The sequence below is a fragment of the Manacus candei genome, unplaced genomic scaffold, assembly GCF_025592945.1.
Source record: "Manacus candei isolate 608988 ecotype Guabito, Panama unplaced genomic scaffold, ASM2559294v1 h1tg000045l, whole genome shotgun sequence".
NCBI classification, from domain to species: Eukaryota; Metazoa; Chordata; class Aves; order Passeriformes; family Pipridae; genus Manacus; species Manacus candei.
This window is the reverse complement of record NW_026138093.1, coordinates 8,623,485-8,645,790: the sequence shown is the minus strand read 5'-3', so window position 1 is coordinate 8,645,790 and position 22,306 is coordinate 8,623,485. Positions and strand designations below refer to the sequence as shown.

The following is a 22,306-nucleotide window of genomic DNA, read 5'->3' as shown; positions in this document are numbered from 1 at the left end:
AGGGATGGAGAGAGGAACAAGGCCTTCTAGGGCTGAAGGGCAGGGCAATCCAGCCACAGGCCACTTACATCCGTCAGGAAGAAGCACGGGTCATCCGTGGCCAGCCACAAAATCTTTTCTGCTATGACCCTGCGCCCTCTGTAAAGGTTCCACCCAAATGGTTCAACCCATGGACGAGTCTCTCCAGGTATCCATTGATAATTCTGTGCATCTTTCTGCTCCAGGGTTTCAAGGACGATGTGCGTCCTCTCCGAGCGCGTGAGGTATCTTTCGAAGGGCTGTGGCAGGAAGGAGGAGAGCAAAGATGTCACCCCAAGGCCCCTGCTGGTGCTGCTCAGCTGGGCAGCGAGAGCAGCCCTGGCCACAGGTGCCCAGCAGTGCTGGCAGCAGTGCCCACAGTCACTGTGTGGGGGAGGACAAGAGCAGAAGGTCCTTAGGCTGAGGCAGGAGGGCTGGGCTCATGCTCACGGGGTGCTGGCCCTGCACAGGACCAGGGCTCACTGCTGGGCAGGAGAGCTGCAGCTGCTGCTGGGACACCAGCAGAGTGCCGCCCTCAGACAGTCCCTGCTTGGGGACAGCAGGAACCCTCTCATCAGGGACACTGAGGCCCTGTCAGCCCCACTGATTCCGGGTGCCTTTGGCTCACAGGAGTGCCCTGCCGATGGCACAGACAAGAGTCTCAGCAACGGGGGAGCTCATTACCTTGATACCGCACTTTTTTCCGAGAGTCCTGCAGAAGCAGGTGATTTCACCTTCCACGTGGCGCGCGTATCGTTTGCCCCTTAGCCTGGTCCTGCCTAAAGAGCAGGGCAGACGTGCAAGTCAGGGAGAGCAGCTTTGCCATCAGGCTTTCCAAAGCAGCCCAAGATCTGCTTGGGAGATGGCAGGCCAGAAGGAGATTGTGGAGGGAGGGGGTCAGAGTGGGGTCCACAAACAGGCAGGGTTGAAGATGGTGAAAGGAGCAGGGAAGGAGAGCAGCAGAGAACAGGTGCAAGACTTGAGGAGAGCACTCCACTTGTACAGCAAAAGAGAGCTGGGATGCTGCGGGGAGCAGCTGGAGGGGCAAAGGTGGTCAAGCAGAGAAGTAGAACTGGGAGGTGATGTCTGTGTGCAGAGGGACGAAGGCCACCACAATCCCCCTTAGCTTTTTGCTTACAGATGAATTCGCTGAGGTGCGCAACAGTTGCCCGACGTCCTGAGAATGGTTGAAGGAGGACAAATCCCAGCAGCTGTCCAAGGAATGGGATCTCGATGACAGTGGACTTCTTTTTGTTTCAGGAGGTCCCATGGGAGGGAGGGAGGGAGGAAGAAGAGCAGCAGGGTTGAGGGCAGGCAGCTGGTGCCAGGGCCCCATACCTGAGAGTGTGCCCAGGGCTGGATCCCTGGGGAGTGCAGGCTTTGCAGGACCCTGTGGCCCTGTCTCCTGGAGCCCTCAGCTGGGCAGCAGCCCTGGCAGGGAGAGCGGCAGGGCAGGGGCACAGCCTGGCTGGAGGCTTCCTGGGCCTTACCTGCCGTTGGGAATAGCTGTCCAACCATCTGCACAGCGTGTAAATCCTCTCCATGGCTTCTTCCCACACGGTGACAATATCATATCTGGCAAAGTCCACCAGCACCTGAGCAAAGAGGAGCTGCTGGTGAGCCCCCGGAGCAGACACCCACTCCAGCAGCAGCAGCAGCAGCAGCAGCTCGGCTCGGCTCCTGGGTGGGACTTGCACTGTCCCTCGAGGCTTCCTCTGAGCCCCAGCAAAGCCTGGAGCAGGGCTCCTGCCCCTGGACTCCCTTATGGGCCAGGCAGGAAGGCAGGTGCCACTCTCTGTGCTCCAGAAGAGCCTGGTGACACAGGAGGGGGGCACTGTCCCCACAGCGTGCTCTGCCACCGTGGCACTTGTCTGGAGACCACCCACCCAGGAGTGGGCAACCCCTGCCCCACAGGGTGAGGAACAGCCCCGGGACTGCCACTCTTTGCACAGGCCAGACCTGCAAGATGTTCTGCAGCTCCTCGCCCAGTCTGGAGGGAGGAGTGTTCCGCACGATTGCCGTCAGCATGGGGTCCAGGGCTTGCAGGGTCTGCAAGGAGGACAGAGAGCGCTGGCAGTGATTCTTCACCCCCAGGAGATGCATCTGAGCTCCCAGTGCCAGGAAGGAGAGCCACCCACGCTGCCCAGGAGAGACCTAAAAGCAGGCAGTCTACTGTGAGCAGACAGCAGATGCCACAGGCCTTTGCATTCCAGCGGAGAGAGATCAGGGAGCAGAGAGAATAAAAACTGGAAGGAGAAAACAGGAGGTGCCTTTTTCTCCCTGAGGCCTGGTGCGCAAACCACACTCTTATGTTTCTCGGGTTCTGTCCTTCTAAATAAACTTTCTGCATTCTTTCCACTGCCTTGGCATTTCTGGGGATCCCTGTGTATCTTACGTGACGCGCAGGATGGTCAGAGAGCAGCCCAGAGGGACTGGTGGCTCCTGGAGCTCAACCAGCACTTACCTGATTCCTGCGCTCATATCCATCCCATACATAGGTGTCCCATTTAGGAAGGAAGAGGACAGCTCTGAAGCAGGCTTCTAGGAGCCTTCTCGTTTTGCCCTCCAGCACCTCGTTCACCGCGCTGCAAAGAGGAAGGGCCCAAGTGGACAATGGTGCCGGGGGAAGCGCCTCCAGGCCTTGTGCAGGGGGCGGAGGTCCTCTGGGGAAGGGGTCCCTGGCAGTGATGAGCGGGTACCTCAATCTTTCAATGGCAAAGAGGGCGAGCTTCCGCACTTCTGTGTGCTTCATCTCCCGCTCGCGGTGGTTCATCTGCTGGATCAGATCCCTGTCGCGGTCGTCCTCGGCACGCTCGTTGATACAGGACTCAGCGTCCAGCAGCATCTGCAGAGCACAACGCAGCTGGGACCCGGCAGCTGCCAGCACCCAGTGCCACCAGAGCCTAGCCCTCACAGGGTGCCAGTGCCAGGGGCCTTGCCCCCTTCCCCAGAGCACCGAGCGTCCCCTCACCTGAATCCTCTCGACCACCTCATATCTGTGGCAGAAGTGGACCAAGCGCTGGGATGAGCCACTGCCGGTGGTGCTTCTGCACAGGCGCACAACTTTCTGAAGAAAGCTGGTCTTGTGGACCAGATTCTGGCAGCCGGAGGACAGAGAGACAAACAGGGAGCATGAGAGGGGGGAAACGTGGCCAGCGAGACTGGAGCCCTGAGGGGCAGTGGCCTGCGGGAGCAGCAGCTCTGCCCAGCCAGCACCCCTCCAGCAGCCCAGCAGCAGAGCCCCTGCCTTAGATGCTGGCACAGCTGCCGTCCAACTGGCCACACTTACCTCTTTGGGGCTGTCAAGGGCCTGGATGGAGTCCACCACTTCCTGTTCTTCTCTGGACAGGGGGAACAAGCTGACATCTAAGAGAGGGATAGAGCAGGGAGGATCATTGCAGGATGCGCTGCAGAGCCCCAGCCCTGCCCAGTCCCCTCACTCACCCGTCCCCATCTGCGGTGGGTTCACCAGGATCCACTGGGAGAGTTCTGCTGCAGACCAGCTTTTCTGGGCAGCAGCCTCCTCCTCCCAGGCCACCTCATGGGGCTCTTCTGGAGAGCCGCTTTTCTGGGCAGCACCCTCCTCCGCCCAGGCCACCCTGGGCTTGCTGGGGGGTGTCTGCTCCATCCTACTAGAAAACTACTAGAAGTAGTAGAAGTAGTTTTCTAGAAAACTACTAGAAGTAGGGAAAGGGGAAGCAGGAAGTTTCGTGGAAAAACAATCACACTACGAGTCAACAGGGAAAGCCTGGAGCTGTGCTCAGAAGATCCTCGCCAGCTCCGTGCTCCCGTCCTGTCGCGTCGCTGTCCTGCCGGACAATGGTGCTGGCACTGGGACTGTGCTGACCACGTGTGCTGTGATGGGATGTCACAAAGGGCCCCCCTGTGACACACCACCTGACGCCTAGCAGTGTTCCAGCACTTGTGGATGTGGAACCAGCCCCTAGCAACGGGCCCCAACGATGCAGAAAATTATGCTACGTTGACCCTAAAACCCCAAAGCCCACAAATCCTTATTAGTAGACACACTGTTCCAAAAAAATAAAGGAGCGCTGGAGGCATAACATTGGGTGCGAGTGGTGTTTTTTGTAAAGGGAGTACCTTTATGTGGGCCCCCACCATCTCGTCTTTGAAATGGTAACACCTTATCCCACTGTCTACAAGCAGTAGATATCCCCTGCTATCCTATACACAAGGTCAGCTTTTCTCTGTAGTTTCAAAGGAAATACATCTCTTGGCTCAGAGTCATAGTGATTGATTCTTTTCAGCTGACCACCTCCCTGAGGCTTTTCCAGGACCCAGCTCAGGAGAGTGCTGCTAAAAGTCCAGCTGTGTGATTTCAAGAGCCAGATTGGCTCCTGAGACCTTCCATAATCACTTGGAGCATTGTTGGTTAAATTCTGCCATAACTACTCACATTGTTAGTATGAAAAAGGAAGAATGGGAAAATTTCTGGTTTTAATGGAGTAAGCTGGGCAAATGAAAGAAGGCAAAGGCATGTATATAATTTACAGTGACTGCTGAAGTATGTAAATATTAATTCTAGTCATGTTTGCTGGGTGTGCTTCTGGCACAGGAACACCATAGCTGGGGCTGGGGACAGCACTGATGGCAGTGATGAGGAATGGGGGGGATGCCCTTCCATCCTGCTGACATCTGAAGTGGTTTCCATGGCTGTAGTCAAAATAGGAGACAGTGTCCTGGTGACATTGGCATGCCAGGCAGTCTCTATGGTGTTGGCTAAAAAAAGTAGGACACCTAGTTTTCTTTAGGTGTCTGTGCTGTTTCTGAGCAGCGGTAACGAGGGCTGGGACTGATGTGGCAGAGGGGCGGGTGTGGGGTTGTTGTGGCTCCGTCCCTCAGGAGCTGAGGGTGCCCAACACAGGGTGTGTACTCGGATCAGAGGAGAGGGGTTTGTGGCCCCGCTCTCTGTGGTGAGCCTGGTGGGTGAGCTCCCCCTGGGCCAGGCCACGTCAAGGGCTGATGAGAACAGAGGTGTTGCTTGTGGAATGGCAGCAAGCGAGATGCGGGGCGCCAGCAGCCACCTCGGGGGGGCTGAACCTCGCCGTGCAGGCAGGCGAGGGTACGAAGAGATGTCTGGAGAAGGGTCTGGCAGAGAAGGTGGTGTCGGCCCGAGCAGGGTCGGGGCTGGGCTGGGGCGGGCGGAGGTGGGCTCGGCCCGGCCTGGTGGCAGTGGAAGGGGGCGGTGGCCGCTCCCGCCTCTCCCTGAGCAGTGAGCGGGCGGCCATGTTGTGCCGGCGGCGGGAGGAGGGAGTTGAGATATTGCACAGTCTGTGACAATGAAGGCAAGACCAGCCTGAGGATAATGAGGGGACTGAGCCTGTGAGACCCAAGACTTGTGTTCCTGATGTTAAATCCTGAAATGTCTAAAGCTGCAACTTTTAACTGACCTGCTCTTCAAAAAACAGCAAAATTAAAGATTAAAATTAAACCCCGCAGTGTCAGGAGCAGATCTTGGCTGACCTGCATGTTCCATGCTAAATACAAAATTGAGCACTTCCGTCATAATGGTCTGCACCTTTCCTGGATTGCCCTGATGCTGTTTGTGCTGAACAGGCATTACAATAAAGGCAGTTTTACCTGTCCCTTGTTTACTTTTCTGAGCTCTTTGGAGCTGTCTTTTCTTGTAAGAGCAATCTATGGTTATCTGTGTTTGTCTGGTGGTAATTTCTCAAGGGATTTGTGTACAGGATGGGGCCTGAATTTCTTGGGTGGTTTGCACAGGTTCTTTGATAACACATTCCCTGGTGATACTTGAAAGATTTTTATAAAATGTCTTTTGTAGCATATGCTGTCATCTGTAATGCTTGGTTGGTTTTTTTTCATTCAGGGATGGGACTTGTGTAATACTCACAGTCTAATGCTTGGTCCTTAGGATTTCTTTATTATTTTAAATTTTAATTTATTAGGATTCTTTAATTATTTTTAATTTTAATTTATTAGGATTTCTTTATTCTTTTTAATTTTAATTTATTAAGATTTCTTTATTATTTTTAATTTTAAATTATTAGGATTTCTTTATTATTTTTAATTTTAATTCAAGTGCATTAGTATCCCATTTTCCCTGCAGATGTGTGGAGGAATTGATTTGCTCACTGTAAGCAAAATAGCTGCTCTTGGTCAAAGGACTGGTAAGTTGTTCTTCCTAATACCATATACTTTTTAGCTTTTTAAAAACACCCAATCAAAGGTCTGGCTTTGCACAAAATGATATGTAAAGCTAATACAGTTTTTTATTTGTTTGGTTTTGGTTTTTTTAAATTAAACTGTGAGCTGATAGACTTCAGATCATTCCTCATATAGTCAAAAAACCACAGCATTGGCAGGCTTGAGTAGAAAAATTAAAATTAAAATTAATAATTAAAAAATTATTCATCTCCACTGGATGAATACAGGAACAGAATCTTTTCCAGTTTTTCTTTAACTAAAAGGAATTTGGTCTTGACCTTTTGTTGTCCCTGCCACATTTTGTGACTTTGGACCAGTTTTATCACCGAGTTCAGTCCAGAAGCAAAAAAGTGGAATTCATGAACTGGAGGAATTCAGTTTTTAATGCGTGTCCATGAGCTTAGTTTTGATGCTTTTTGGCAAGTATTGAATCTCTTCTGCTCCTGGGCTCTGTGAGTTTTATTACTTTGTTCCTTCAGAAGTCTTTAACTGTTTTTCCCACTGCAGGTCTGTGTAGAACAGCAGATTTCTTGCCATGTTTCTCCTTCCAGCTCTTCCTCAAAACTCTTCCTGTGCCATCCACTGACGCCTTTCTAGCCCCCAATCATCTGCTCGAATCTCTAAAACACGTGACTCATGTTCCATTTTTATATTCATCTTCACATGACTCCTGAATCTTTCTGGGTGCATTTTTGTTTGTTTTCTCACTGGGTTGTAAATGAGCTGTTGTCACATCTGGTTTCTTGGGTAGGACTTTGGCCTTTCAGTTACACACCAAGTAATTCTTCCCTCCTTTTCTGGTTTATAATCCTTACCTAAAGGAAGGGGCTGAATGTGAAAGCCTTAATTTACTTAATGCAACAGTTGTCTACAAAAGAAGTTGCTTCAAAAATCAATTGCAAAAGCATCCAAATGTGTGGATCCTGAAATGTTATCCAAATATAAATTCAAATTCCTATGCCTTAAATATATTAAAAATATAAATACGTAAAAAATGTTTAAATAAAATAAATGTTTGAATAAAATGGTACCCAAATATAAATTCGAATTCCTATACCTTAAATATAATAAATAAATAAATAAATGTATAAACACCGAAAACCCTGAAACAACTCAGGAACTTCCTTTTCGCTGTGAATTTGGACTGTGTGAAATCAGCCATAAAAGTTATGTATGAGCAAACTGCTTCCTTTGTGCTCTCTCAGAATCTACTTATATTAAAACACGGCCTCAAATACATAAAAATGAATCCTTTAAATTTTCCTCTTCCCTTGGTACCTCCTCAGATGCACAGAAGGAAAGCTGTGCTGGATTTCAGTCTCCCACTTGAGGAACAGAAGGTTTCAATAGACCTCAAGTGGCTGAAGCCCTGGGTTTGGCCATCAGGCCTTGTCTTTCACTGCTGTGGTCTTTTAATAGAGCAACAGAGAATTGCAGCAAAAAACTGAAGAGAAAAACTGTAAATTCTGTTTCAGAATCGCTGCCTTGAATCTTTGGTCGAGGTTGGGAATGGTTTGTCTCCCTTGGCAGGGAGGGTCAGTACTCTTTGTCATTCTGACATGACTGCCCAGGTCCCTGATTTTATCGTGGCCAAAATACTGGGCTTGGAAACCAAAGCAGGAGCTGGTAGAGAACAGCAGCTTGAAAAATGGGCTGATGCCTAATTGATGTGGCAGAAGGAATGAAAGACTCGTGACAGCTAAGAAAAAAATTGGGTTTTTCAGTGCCTACCTCAGGTTAGGATGACTGCCTGTGTCTTAGTGGAGGAAGATGTTTTTGTAACTTTATTGAAACTTGTTAGTAAAACGTGCCTGAATTCCTAAGGAAACAACCACTGTGAAATCTTTAAAACCAAATGTAGATTTCCAAAGTGTAGAAGTTGATATTAATATTTTGGCCATTCCTGTGGCATCTTTTTGCTGTATGAATAACTTTGAGAACAAGAACGTGTTCTTAATTATAACACATTATCAGGTCTGTTTACTGCTAATTACTTTACAAGGCTGAGAGAAGAGTTTAAGATGAAAGTCGTGGGGTTACTTGCAAAGTTTTTGGTACAACCAATGCAGTTGAACCTGGTAGGGAAATTTGCCTTTAAGTTGGTTTTGGTAGATCTCATGAGTGTCTAAGGCAGAGGCCAACCCAACTGGAAAGAGCCTTTCAAGGGTGACTAAGATGTAACTAAATTACCTTTTTGAGAGGTGGGGAAAGCTGATGTCAGGAATTAAATTTCCTTATGTAAAGCTTAGTAAAAATATATTAATATATAAATATTAAAATTATTTTAATGGTCTTATTTATGGGGTTTTCACTGTGCTTATGTTAGTACTTCTGAGTGTTTGAGTGTGACAATAATGGACAGCTTTGTGGTTTGTTTTTTTTATTTTTCATGTTTTGATACTTTGGTCAAGGCATTAACATTAAAACATCATTCAAAATTTTAATTAATCTTCAAACACCAAAATAGATTTGAAATTAGGTTAATGAGAACAGTGGGGGGAAAAAACCACCCGAGCCCAAAAGCAAAACAACCCCAAAACTGTTCATTTTTCCATTGTATTTTAAACAAGGAACTCTGTAGAGCAGCAGAAAACAGGACACGTGGGCAGGTGTGAAAGTCAGACTGGGGCTTGTTGCACTGGTTCCAGTGCTCTTTGCTTCAGTGTAACTGGTCATTTTGAGATGAGACTGGGGAAACTGGGCTGCCAGGAGAGAGACCACTGGCTGGCCCCACTGGTTTTTGCTGGGCAGTAGGTAATTTCTGCCTCACTTGTCAGAACCAGCCCACGGTTATCAGGGAATGGGGTAGTGGTGAATTTGGCTTTCAGACTAAAATGAGGTTAAACTTACACATATTCAAAAGAATAAACTGAAGTTGGAGTGCAGATACTCAAAATCCTGAAGACCTTTTGAAACCTTGTTTTGCCTGTCAATTCTACGGCCGAAGCTCTTCCCGCAGTCGGGGCACTGATAGGGCTTCCCTTACTGGTGGGTCCGTTGGTGTGTGGTCAAGGTAGAGCTGTGGGTGAAGCTCTTCCCACACTCCCCACACTTGTAGGGCCTCTCCCCGGTGTGGATGCGCCGGTGACTGACGAGGTTGGAGTTGTACCTGAAGCCCTTCCCGCACTTGGTGCAGCGGAAGGGCCTCTCATCCGTGTGTGTCCGCTCGTGCAGGAGGAGATGCCCGCTGGTCTGAAACCTCTTCCCACATTCCAAGCACTTAAAGGGCCGTTCCCCAGTGTGGATGCGCTGGTGTATGCAAAGGATGGAGCTCTGGCTGAAGCTCTTCCCACATTCCCCACACGTGTACGGACGTTCCCCAGTGTGGATGCGCTGGTGTTGGATCAGGTGGGAGTTCCGGCGGAAGCTCTTCTCACATTCCCCACACATGTAGGGCCGTTCCCCAGTGTGGATGCGCTGGTGTCGGATAAGGCTGGAGCTGTACCTGAAGCTCTTCCCACATTCCCTACACGTGTAGGGACGTTCCCCAGTGTGGATGTGCTGGTGGCTGAGGAGGTAGGAACTATTCCCAAAGCTCTTCCCACATTCCAAGCATCTGAAGGGCTTCTCCCTGCTGAGAGGCTGCTCAGGGACCACCAGCTCAGAGCTCCCCCTCAAGCTCCGGCCGCCTTCCCGGCACAGGCTGGCTCTTTCCTCCTCAGAGCACCCTGGGATGGCTTTGGAGCCCCTCCTGCGGGGGGATCTCCGGCCCTTTTCCTCCCCGCTGCCTTCCTGCGCCGGGGAGCCCTTCAAAACGGCCTCTCCCACCAGGGTCTCACGGGGGGATTTGTCCTCCGGGCTCTCCCTCCTCAGCTCGGGGCCTGGGGCAGGAAGCAAGAAGGACAGGCAGGGGATTTGCCTCCGGCCCACAGGGAAGGCCAAGGACATCCCCCCAACTCCGGCCCCAGCAGGACGGCGGCGCCAGCGGGGTTGTCCTGCAGCCGGGGCCATGCTGGGCTGACAGAGCCAGCACAACACCCACCCAAAGGGACACTGACTTCCTCCTCACCTGCCTGGGGGGCCCAAGGCATCTTCCTCTTCCTTGCAGCCTCCTCCTCCATCCGCCCAAGCTTTGGGAAGGACAAATCCTGATGGGGGGAAAACAAGGGCTGAGCACGTTGGCTTGGGGGTTCCTCCTGCCCAAGTCCATCTCTAGAGCTCACCGGACATCCTGTGACCATAAAACCCTCCAAAACACCAAGATTCAGGCCAGAAAAGCACAAACCAGCCAGATACAGGCAAAAAAATCCCTCAGAAATAGCAAGAAGATCCTCATCCCCCCAAACCACACAAAGCTGAAATTCAGATGAAAAATACTCCAAAATATGAAGATAAGCCCCCTCTCCCTCCCTGTAGCCCCCCTCTCCCACCCCTTTCCCACCTGCCCCCCAAAGCCTAGGTCCCATCAGTTCCCTTGGGGGGTGACCCACCGCCCCTCACACTCCCTTTGGGGGTCCCACCCACTCTTTTCGCTTCTCTCGTCCCTTTCCCATCGTGGTTGCTCCGCTCACCCGACAGCGGCAGGAAGGGGAGGAGCAGCAAGAGCAACAGCAGGAGAACAATCGCCCCCCTATCCTGCGGGTGCCTGAGAAAGGGGAACTCATCCCAAATATCCTGGGGGGAGCACGGAAGGTCGGGACATACTCGGGCTGCCAGCACAGATTTCCCTGCAAAGTCTGCAGTGAGTCAAGCTCTGCAGAGGAGATTGTGCCCCATGGATGGGATTGCAGAGGCTCCCTCAGGTCCCCAGCAGGAATCAGCAACCAGGAATAGACACAAAAGGCCCCCTGAAGATTTCGGGGGGAGTGTCCTGTAGGGAGGGGACAGTGCCACCCCACCAGGGCAGCCCTGGTAAGTGGGAGGCTGCTCCAGGGGTCTGCAAGAGGCCTCGTGCTCTGCTCGGCCCCAGCACTGGCTGGTCCCAACACCCCCGGCTGCCCCCGGCCCTGGGCAGCTCTGCTGCCACAGGCTGTGCCCTCACCGTGGCCCTGCAATGGCCCTGCCTGTCCCTCACCCGTGGCCCTGCCCGTGGCCCTGTCCCTTGGCTCTCTCTCTGCCAGCTCAGTGTGGGGCACACAGGCTGGGGGTCCCTCCCAAGCCCCCCGGGCAGCCGGCGTTGGCTGGGGGGATGTGAGGGCTGGGCCTGCTCAGCACAGCCCCGGCCTCGTGCCCAGCCCCTCTTTCCTGACCCACACAAGAGCTTCCCGGGCCCCCAGGGCTCCCCTGCTGCTGCCTCTGCTCCTGGCCCTGCCTTTGCTGCTCCCTTGGCTGGGGCAGCGGCTGCAGGGGGGGATGGCAGCAGCTTCAGCTCCACGGCACTTCCTGGGGGGAGCTCAGCCCGGGGGGACGGGCAGGGACCTGATGGGGATGGACAGGGGCCCAGCAGGGACAGCCAGGGCCTGCAGGGGAAGGCACAGGGACAACCTGGCCCCCCACACTGCCAGGGCTGTCTCTGCTCCTCCTTGCAGGCTCCGTGGCCAGGCACAGTTTGTGTTCCTGGGTGCCCACCATCTCAGCACTTGGAGACGCTCAAATCAGCGCCCGCAGCTCTGCAGCAAAGCCCCAGCTCACCTGGCACACAGGGGATGGACACAGCACCTTCTTGGGGGGAGGAACCTCCGCCTCTTCCCCACCACAGGGCTCTCCTTCCTCAGCAGCACCTCTGCCTTACACTTATTCTCAGCCTCACCTCAGGGACAGCTCTGGGCTCACCTCCGCGCCACTTCTCAGCCTCACCTCAGGGCCTGGGCTCAAGGACAGGAACCTGCAGGGAGGGGACATCATGTGCAAGCTCAGGGCTGCCTGCTTGCACTGGCCTCTGGGCTTCTTTCTCCTTCTACAACCATCCCACAACTTATTCTGCTTTTCTAACACCACACATTTACAGACTAACCTTGGAGATAGATATGGACAGACATCTCTGTCACCCTGGGGATGGAGCCTCAAGCATGTGCTGCCATAGGAATGGCAATCAGAGAATCACAGAATCAGCCACGTTGGAAAAGACCTCTGAGATCATCAAGTCCAACCCTGGATCCAACCCCGCTGTGCTTCCCAGACCATGGCACTGAGGCCACATCCACTCTCACCTTCAACACCTCCAGGGACGCTGAGTGCCCTCCCAGTACAGCCCAGTGCCCCCAGTACAGCCCACTGTGTTCCTGTCCCAGGGTGTGGGTGATCCCTCTTGGGGTGGGGTTGGAAGGGATTTTGCGGGGGCAGCACCACAAGCAGGTGAACCCTGAGATCCCCCTTGGTGTCCCCAAGACCCACTTGGTGTCCCTAATTCCCCTCTTGACACCCCAAGATAACCCTGGTGTCTCCAGCATCGCCAGGGCCTCTCCATGGCCATTATTCCCTCCTTGACACCCCCAATTCCACTGTCCATAAACCCCTCCCCACTGTCCCCAAACCCCATCCCTGATGTCCCCAACCCTCCATCTCATCCCAGGAGCCCCCCTGGACTCTCTGACACCAAAAACGCCCCCCCACACACTCACAGAAAGGCCAAGGGTATCTGGGGACACGTTGGGGACAGTTGAGGGGATTTGGGGGACACTGGGTGGTTACTGGGGGATACTGGGACACACTGGGGGGAACCAGGGGGCACTGGGAGGGACTGGAAGGTTACTGAGGGATGCTGGGAGGGCACTGGGAGGGACTGGGGAGGTACTGGGGGATTACCAGGACACAAGGGGAGGCACAGACAGGTTACTGGGCCATACTGGGGGTTACTGGGTGCTCACTGGGCCATACTGGGGGGCAGTGGGAGGTCACTGGGACACACTGGCTGGTCACTGAGGGGGTTACTGGGCTGCACTGAGGGTCACTGGGAGGTCACTGGGCTATACTGGGGGCACTGGGATCCCCTTACTCGGTTCTGCTACATGTCCCCCCTGCATTTTGGGGGGCACCCACAGGACCCCTCCCCTGAGGGCTGGGAGATCCCCTGAACCCCACTGCTAGGATTTAGGGGACCCTCCAGCCCTCTTCCCTGTGGGGTCTCTGTCTGCTGAGTTTTGGGGGTCTCTGGGGTTCGGGGGGGGAATTGGGATCCCCTTTCCCTGGGGTTGGTTTGCCGACACAGAGATCCCATAAAATCTTCTCAAAACCCCTGAAATCCCCTCAGAAATCCACCTCTGGACCCATCAAAACCTCCTTAAAGACCCCACAAATCCCCTCAGAGACCTCATCCCCCTCCAGGACCCCCTAAACCCTCTCAGTGACCTGCAAAACCCACTTGGGACCCCCCAGGTCCTTTCAGGGACCCCAAAAACCCCCTCAGGTACCCTCAAAACCGTCTGGGACTTCTGAAATCCCTCTAGAAACCCAGAAAACTCCTTCAAAGACACCCCCTGCAAGCCCCCCAGGACCTCCCAATTCCCTCAGAGACTCCAAAACTCCCTCAGGGATTCCCAAACCCCTTCAAGGACCTTCAACCTCCCCCTAAGTCCCCCCAGGAAACCAAACCCCCTCAGAGACCCTCAAAAACCTCCTTAGGGACCCCTAAAAGCCCCTAACGGACCACAAAACCACAGAACAGCAGAAGAACTTTCCGTAAAGGAAGGCAGTAAAGAATCTGAGAAGGAGGAGAACAAGGAAAAACCGAACCAAAGCAATAAAATCATCCTGGCCCTTGTAGTTTTTCCTTCACCTTTTTCTCACTTTTCCTTTTTTCAGGGTTCTTTTTTTCGTTGGATGGTTCTGATTTTTTTTTTCCGAGGGACTTTCTCGGCAATCGAATCGAACATCCGGGTTCTTGGGAGACCCCCGGGCCCCGCGGCCCCCGAGACGGTTCCAAGGCCCTGCGCTCTGACCCTCGGGAACCCTCGAACCCCCGCGCTAAACCCTCCCGAGCCCTCCAGCCTTTCCCCCCCCAGCCGCGCTCCCCGCAGCCCCCGAGGCGATCCCCAGACCCCGCTCTCCCGCACCCCCCGCCAGCTCTCACAGACAAAGGCAGGACCCGCCGCCATCACCGATTCACGGAAGTCAGCACGGCGCTCTGCGCGCGCACCGCATTCAAGGAGTACCGGCGCAGCCAATCAGCGCGCGGCCACGCCCCCGAACGCCAATCGCCGCGCCTGCGCTTTGCGCGGGGCACCATGGGAGTTGTAGTTCTTGCGGCGGATCAGAGCGGCCATTTGCACTTGAGCAGAGTGAGGATAATAATTTTTTTGGTTTTATTGTTTTTCTGACTTTTTTTTTTCTCTTTTCTCTTTCTTTTTTCATCTCCTTTTTTCTTTCTGCTTCCTTTTTTTCCTTTTTTCTCTTTTTTCTTTCTTTTTTTTATTATTTGTCTCATTTTTTTCTTGTTTTTTTCTGTCTTTTTTTTCCCTCTTTTTTCTCCTTTTTCTCTCTTTCCTCCCTTTTTTTCTTCGTATGGCCTTTTTGTCTTTTTTTTTTTCTTTTTCCTTTTTTTTTTTTTTTTTTACATTGTTTTCTATCAGTTGTATTTTCAAGGAAGATTTAAACACAGACCAAAACAATCTCCAGGTACAAATCCCATGACAACAGATAATCTGCCATTGTTCCAGGTCCAAGAGGATTCCCAAGATCACAAACACTGAGATTTGAAGGGTACCCACACAAAAAAATGCTTTCCCTGCTTTTTTCCACAGGTAAAACAAGTGTGGAAGGGGCACTTGGCCCCAGGCAAGAGGCTTTTACAGCCACTTTAAGCAACACAAAGTGGATCTGGCTGGCAAATGGGATTATGCCCATTCTTTCAAGGAGGATTTGAAGAGTACACTGAGGGGAAACATTGAGGGCCATTTCTTAATCTACTGAAGGGATGAGAAGAGGGGGGAGCAGGTGCTGTGGCCCCAGAGCTTCTCTCTGCTTTGGGGACACTTCTGTGTTTTCCTCTGTCCATTGAATTCCCAACAAAGAAGGAAAAAACTACAGGAACTCCAGTCTGGAGTGCTCAGGACATGTGGAAGCAGGGGAATTTTTCTTCCCAGCTGGGATTGAGAGTGCAATTTCACACTCCTTTGGAGAGCATTGACTAAGACATCCCATTTCTGCTCAGGGATCTTCCAGGGGGAACTCAATCCGGGCTCTGGGCAGGTCCCTGCAGGGGCAGCAGCTTCCTCTGCACATTTGAGGGGATAAAGCTGCTCTAACCCTGCACTCCAACTACTCCACAGCAATTTAGGACCTCTGAGGACAGTTCCCCACTGTTTCCAGCCCAGCAGAGACCTAAACACGTCCTGTGGGCACTGTGTGACCACCCCTGGCATTAACACCCTGCAGGAATGAAGACACTGACTGTAAAGACACTTGTCTACCTGGAAACCTCCACTTTCTTTGCTACTATACAGCAATAACATTTTCTATTCATATTGCAGCTACAGACTTAACAAATAGAATTGCATATATTGTGCTTTAGAAATTAAAATGCATTCCAAAGTCAGGCAATGCTAAACAATGAAAGCCTTGAACCCTCCCCCCCAAACCAGCCCCACTTTCTGGTTTCACAACCAGCCCACTTCCTCACTCTCTTCACAAAGGGAGAAACTCTCTCTCTCCACCTCTGAAACAAAAATTCCCTCCCCAAAAGTGATCAGAAAGAGTCTACTTAGGCACTACTGCAAATGGAAATTGTCTAATAACCATTCCTTCTAACTCAGGAAGGGGAGGAGGTGAAGAAAGTCACGACAAATGTTTGGATTCCTTCCTCTTTGACGTGTTCTCTTCCCTATCTGAGGCTCTGGGACATGTGCAGGGGGGTCAGCATCTCTTCAGAGATGGCTCCTTTCACATCAGAGCCCCTCAAATTGGCTTCCTGGAGGTCACAACCTGATAGGTCACAATTCAGAAGGGAAAAGAAAAAGAAGTGTCAATGGAATGCACCCAGAACTCTGTTCAAAGCTTTACTTGAAGTCCATTTACCTGAACTCCATTGTACTCTGAAGCTGGAGAGGTCAGCCAAAAGCCAGCAATCCCCCAAATTACCAGCTGACTAGAGGAGAGAAAGGAATAGGATGGAAAATGAATCCCAACTCACTTCCAAATCAGTTCCTGCCAACGTTGCTCCCCTGAGGTTTCAGTTCTTTAGTTTGATGTTTCTCAGCGTTGCAACTCGGAGGTTCATTCCTGTCATCTGACTGCCCTCCATGGCCACTCCTTTCAGGCTGGCACCTGGAACACACACAGAAAGGAGTTCTGTGAGGAAAACCAGTCAGAAACACAGCAGCTGCACACTGGTGCTGCCTCAGAGCTGTGTGAATTGGAGGAGGACAAGGGGATTTGGGGCTGAGATGGTCACAGACTCAGTGCAGCCCTTGTGGGCCCTTCTCAGGGTTGGACAAACCACAGCTGGACCTTTTCTGGGCCATAGAAATGCACAAACACAGGCTTCAGTTGGCACAGATTGACAAGGCAAAAGCTTCTCACCTTCCAGATTAGCTTGAAGGCCTGATGGGTCCTCAGAGTTGCAGCCTTTCAGGGACGCTCCCTCTGCGTTGGAGCGCAGCATCTTCACCCCTGGCAGGTTGGCACACTGGCACAGACAGGAGTCACTGAGAGCCGGAAGAACAACACCAAAGACAATCAAGAAGACAGTTTTAATTTCTGCTTTGGGAGTCAATCCCATTAAATCATTACTGGGAGGAAGTGTAAAAGCTTTGGGAACCAGAACAACTCTAGAATATATTTAAGAACTCGATGTTTTACACCCCTCTGTTTGTTCCAGCTCCTCTCTGTTAACACAAGCCCAGCCCTCCCAAGCTGCAGCAGCTCTTCCATCCAGCACAGAGCCTGACAGGTCAGCCCTCTCCAGGCTGGCACAGCACAGGTTGGCACGGGCCAGGTTGCAGCGGCTCAGATTGGCCACCTTGAAGTTGATGTAGCAAAGATCCAGGTGGGAAAGATCTGCTCCACTGAAAGTGAGACCCTGGAAATCCCAAGGAATAAACCCCCCAAAAAGGTTACACAGGGGAAGGGGTAGGTCTGGACACAAAGTTATCATCATTGTGCAGATAGGTGTGCATTAATATTTACAGTGTGTAAATATCTATGTCTAAATATATGGATAGAAATGTATTAAAATATATCCTGTCTATAAATATAGACAGATACAAGATAGATACAGACACACACAGGTCCTGGGAGGAGCTGAAGACACCCCACCAGGGAAGGGGGCTTCTAAAAAGGAGGGAGAGGGACTTTTGATATGGGCCTGGAGGGACAGGACAAGGGGCAATGGTTTTTCAACTGAAAGAGGGCAGGGTTAGATGGGAGACTGGGAAGAAATCCTTCCCTGGAAGGGTGGGGACAGGCAGGGATGGAATTCCCAGAGAAGCTGTGGCTGCCCCTGGATCCCTGCAAGTGTCCAAGGACAGCTTGGATCAACCTGCTCTAGTGGAAGGTGTCCCTGCCCATGGCAGGGGGTGGAATGAGAAGACCTTTAAGGTCCCTTCCAACCCAAACCAGTCCATGATTCTATATAGACAAATATACACAAGACCATTTATTTTACTACTTCAGACTAATGAAATCTAAATGCAAAGCTCTCAAAAATTGTCCTTGGTTCATTTTACATTTAAACAAATGTAAGGGGGGTACTTTTGAATTAGATGATCAATGGAGCATAGAGGCGTGAGAAAGGAATCATATCAGGATGTGAAACCAGCCAGAGTATGGTACAATGGAACTTCATGGCACAAGCGAATTGTAAGGTCCATTGTGCTTTTTAGCAAGTCAGCCTGATATCCCCTATTATCAGAGCTGAGTTCTTCCTTGGTTTTGCTACATATTGCAAGATAGATACATCTACCCTTGAAACACAGTGGTAGAGGTCATACACAGGGGTGAGAAAGATGATGATGGGAGGAAGATTCTGTGGGCAGGGGTCGCTGGCCCCTTGCCCTACAGCAGGGCATGCACAGACTGTTGCCATTAGGTAATGATTTAGGTGGTGTTTGGCTGCCACTCAGACATCACCTTATACTGGGTACTGGCCCTACGTGGTGTAACGTAGAGCTGATAAAATGGGGTGTCAGGACTGCTGGGGTGAGCGATCCTCATCCTGCCATGGAGACTGTGTTGTTCCATGGGGACGCCCGCTAAGCACGGGCACCGACCAGCTGCTGCAGATCCTGGCAGCCCTGGCCTGTCTGTGTGGGTAAGCACAGTTTATTGATAGGAAGCAACTGAGAGAACAAACTTTTTAATATCCTTTTAGTGTTCCTTTAACTCCCCTTTTATGTTTATAGTATTTTTTCCTTTAGTTTCCCTCTTTACTAACCAATATCGTGTTATCCATAATACTGTGTTAAGATCCTTTTTGGTATCCCTTTTCACTAGTTAATACTGTATTAAATGTTGTTCGTAGTATTTGTTTTAATGCCACCCGATATGCTAGTTACTTTGTATCCTTTTTAGTTTTTAATTCCTCTTGCTAAGTTTATTACTATTATTATTATTCTCACTGTAATAAAAGATATTTTGTGTGTTTGAATATTTCTGGCACTTGTCTTTATTCCGGACATGTATCCAAACAAACTGTTACACACACACAGCTTCTACTGAGAAGCTTCTGTCCTGTCAGGGCAGTCAAACTGAACAAACGTGTTTTCTTGCTGCTGAACTTTACAAATGAAAAAAAAACAAGTTACTGTTCTATGCCCAAGGTTCTGGATCCTGCCCCATGTATAACTTTAGCAGCTCTCCAGATGGAAGGGGATACCACAGCATTGGTGTTACTAGGAGTGACTTTGTGCATCCCCAGACATGGAGCTGTAGCTCACTAGACAGTGAGCAGCTTACCTGTTTTTCCCCATGCCCAGTTTCCTAAAACTGAGGAAAGAAAAGCAAGTATTTGTTTAGACAGCACCACAAACCAGAGGCTGGATGGATAAAGTATTTGTTTAGACAGCACCACAAACCAGAGGCTGGATGGATAAAAAAGTAATTTAATAAGCCTCGCTCTCAGGAGATACTTAATAGACAGAAACACTCCTTTAGAGGAGCAGCTAATTCACAGAAGCATCAAAGAACTTCAATCAGACATTCACTCCACAGGGACAAGGCAAGGTTTGCCTTCTCTTCATCTGAGGTGAGGTTAAGCTCTTTAACATGAACAGTGCTGCTCCTCCAAACCTGCTTCAGTGCTTCCAAGTATGACAAAGGAAAGCGCAACCCGTGAGTCTGCTGGGGAAGAAGCAGAAAAAAAATCCTTCAGCTGAGAGCAGTGTCCTTATTGCACAGCAGTGTGTGAGGCTGTGGGGAGGGAGCAGCAGGAATGTGCTCCCTTCCCACATGGCACTGGGGTCACTGAGAGCATTCTCCAGAAGACTCGGTTTTATCCAGGCCTGTTTTATCTTCGTAGGGAAAATGCTGAACTCTATTCCGTGTTCCAGCACGCTTTTGGAGGTGGGGATGTTTACAGCACGTGGCTTTCTCCTGTGGTTTACACATGGAAGAATTAAATAGCCTTAAACTTACACTCTTGCCCAGCCCTACCCATTATTTCTGGAAGCTCACAGAAGTTTATTTCTAGCTGCCACACGCAGTCTTTGGATATAGTTTGACACAACCACAGAGGAGCTCCATTCCCAGGCCTGGAGTCTTCAAGGGCAAGAAGGAATATTCTGGGATCTGCACATGTTGTTCAGGTGCCAGTGTACAACCTCAGCTCTGGAGGACCAGTGAGATTTACTTCCAAAGAAAAATAAGTGCCAGGCCAAAAGCCTTGCTGTAATTACCGAGACAAGGACAGACTGTGCCCTGTTTTGCCATTCCAGTGTTTCGGATCACAGAGCTAAGACACAGCATCTCACTGCCAAAAAAGCAGAAATAAAGGTTCCAAAGCTCAAAGCCATGCTTAGGAAGGATTTATGACCCAGCAGAAGCACACTGTACCTGCGAGCAGGAACAGAGACAACCTGAAAAGTACATTTCAGAACAAGGTAGGTCTTTACTCACAGTGCTGACCCACCCTACCCTACAATGAACACCCCTGCAGTGTGTTCCATTGGATACAGAATCTAACATGGGTTTAGCATGGCAGTGATCCCTAGGGAATATCTGCTGGCCTATCCAGTAGCCTCAGTAGAGGATGTGCTAAGGACACACCAGTAAGAGCTGGTTTTAGTTGCTCCAGTAGCTTTGCTCACTGGGCCATAAGGCATGCACCAGAAATCCTGTTAACATCTCGAGTGTTTAATTAAGCATGAGATCACATTGCTCAGTTCCACTGTTGAACTGCCTCTGTGGTGCAGCCTCATCTCCTCTGGGCACTGCAGGGCTGGGCAGAAAGGCTCTGGGTGCTGAGGATCACGGCAGAACCCAGGCCCTGCTGCCATTCTGGGCAAGCTCATCTCATGCAGCAAAACCCACCATGGAAAGATAAGTTTTGGGGTGTCTGCAGGAACAAACCTGGGCCGTGCCATCCTCACTGCCAGTGTCATCTGTCCCCATCATGGGAGTGTCTCTCCTGTTCCTTAAGGAATGATACACATAAACCATCTCCCTGCGGATTTCATCCTAAAAGACAGCAGGGAGGAAACAGTCACATGTGATCCACAGCCTCAGACTCATCTCACTGCACTTGCCAATGCTCCTGAATTCTGGAGTCACTCTTACAACAAAGCATGCAAGTCACCCTCCCAAATGAATTGTCCAACAGCCACCTCCGACAGCAATAAGGGACTCTCCAAAACACCTCTGAAAATTTATTTACAATCATCTGCTGCCTTAAAACTGCCCCTGCTAGAGTCCCAGGAGTGATGCTGTACAGAAAACAGGCCATTTAAGGGAAAGTATTAATGAACAGGTGTGCATCAACACATTTCCAGTCTGATACTGATCTGTTTCTTAAAAATCACATGCCCATCCTCAGTCCTTGGTCAGAGCTGTGCAAAGCAATTCAGAGCTCTCTGGGCAGGTTGCACATGGAATTTGTGGACACAGGTCTTCCATGTGTCCTGTCATCCCGGGTTGATCTGTGTGACATCAGAAGGCAAGGTGGCCCAAAAATTAGGGGGAAAAAGTCTCCAAAACCTACACAGTCTCAATATGGACACAAGCAAGATGGAGGAAAAAATCAGACAGTTGTGGTGTGTTTTTCTTGAGAAACATTCAATTCCTCCAAACAAACCCCAAACTGTACAAGATAATCTTTGCTGTGTGTCCCAAGCCTTTTTTTTTTTTTTTTAAAGTGAGATAAAAAGCACTTCTACAATTTCATACTAAAAAACCTTCATGGATAAGAAGCAGTATAAACACAGCATAATGCAAGATGCATGGATCAATGTTGTGGAACAACTTAGTAGTGCCCCTGGCACCTGCTTGGATACAGAGATAACCCAGAAGTGAAGACTAAATGCAGCCACAGCAGCAGCTGCAACCAGCAGAATTCCCTCTCCTGAGAAAACCTATTTTTATAAATTATTCCTGTTCTTAAATACAAAGAATAGAAAAAAACCCTAGTATCAAGACCTGTAGAGGCCATTTAGCTGCTGTAATGATCTACCCCATCAAACCTGAGACAAAAGCCATGTACCTCCCATACAGAATCATAGGCTGAATTTAGTTTTGAAGCCCCCCCTCCAGAAGGTTGGAATGTGCCATATCACTCAACAAACAACCCCACAGTATCCTAACAAACCCTAATGGGATGCAGGATCCAGCTCAGTGTAACTGCATGACCCTTACAGACCTTTTGCACAGGAGAGCAACAACTCCCATGCCTCACATGCACTCCCCAGCCCACCCCAAATGTACAGGGGTGGCTTCACTGTACCCACAGCATTCTCTTGATCTGGTTCCACAGAGATGAGAGTGTGATCTCTGAACTGCAGTCTGATTTTGCTGTCTATTTTTGGTAATTTCCCACCTAAGAAAAATAAATCCTCCTTCGAAAGGAAGAAAACCAGACAAATGGTTAAACTGAGCCCCCCTGTGCTCTCCCCACTCTCTCAAGGCTGGACTGTTTGTTAAGCTATGTTTCAACACCCACATGTCCTCAAACTTGTTGTGGAGGGGGCAAGGAGAAAGAGATTTTTTAATTCTCTCACTTTTCCTGTCTGCAAATAACTACAATAAATAGCAAGCTAGAGCCCAGGGAAAACTGCTACCAGTTAAATGCTCTCGGGAT

The 22,306-nt window shown here is 50.4% G+C and overlaps 2 pseudogenes; both read right to left on the bottom strand.

Moving 5' to 3' along the window:
* LOC127474812 (zinc finger protein 729-like) overlaps positions 1-10,540 on the bottom strand; it is a 463,770-nt pseudogene extending 453,230 nt beyond the window's left edge.
* A 5,273-nt stretch (positions 10,541-15,813) lies between these two features.
* LOC127475033 (BTB/POZ domain-containing protein KCTD9-like) lies at positions 15,814-20,628 on the bottom strand (annotated as a pseudogene).
* Positions 20,629-22,306: the final 1,678 nt, after the last annotated feature.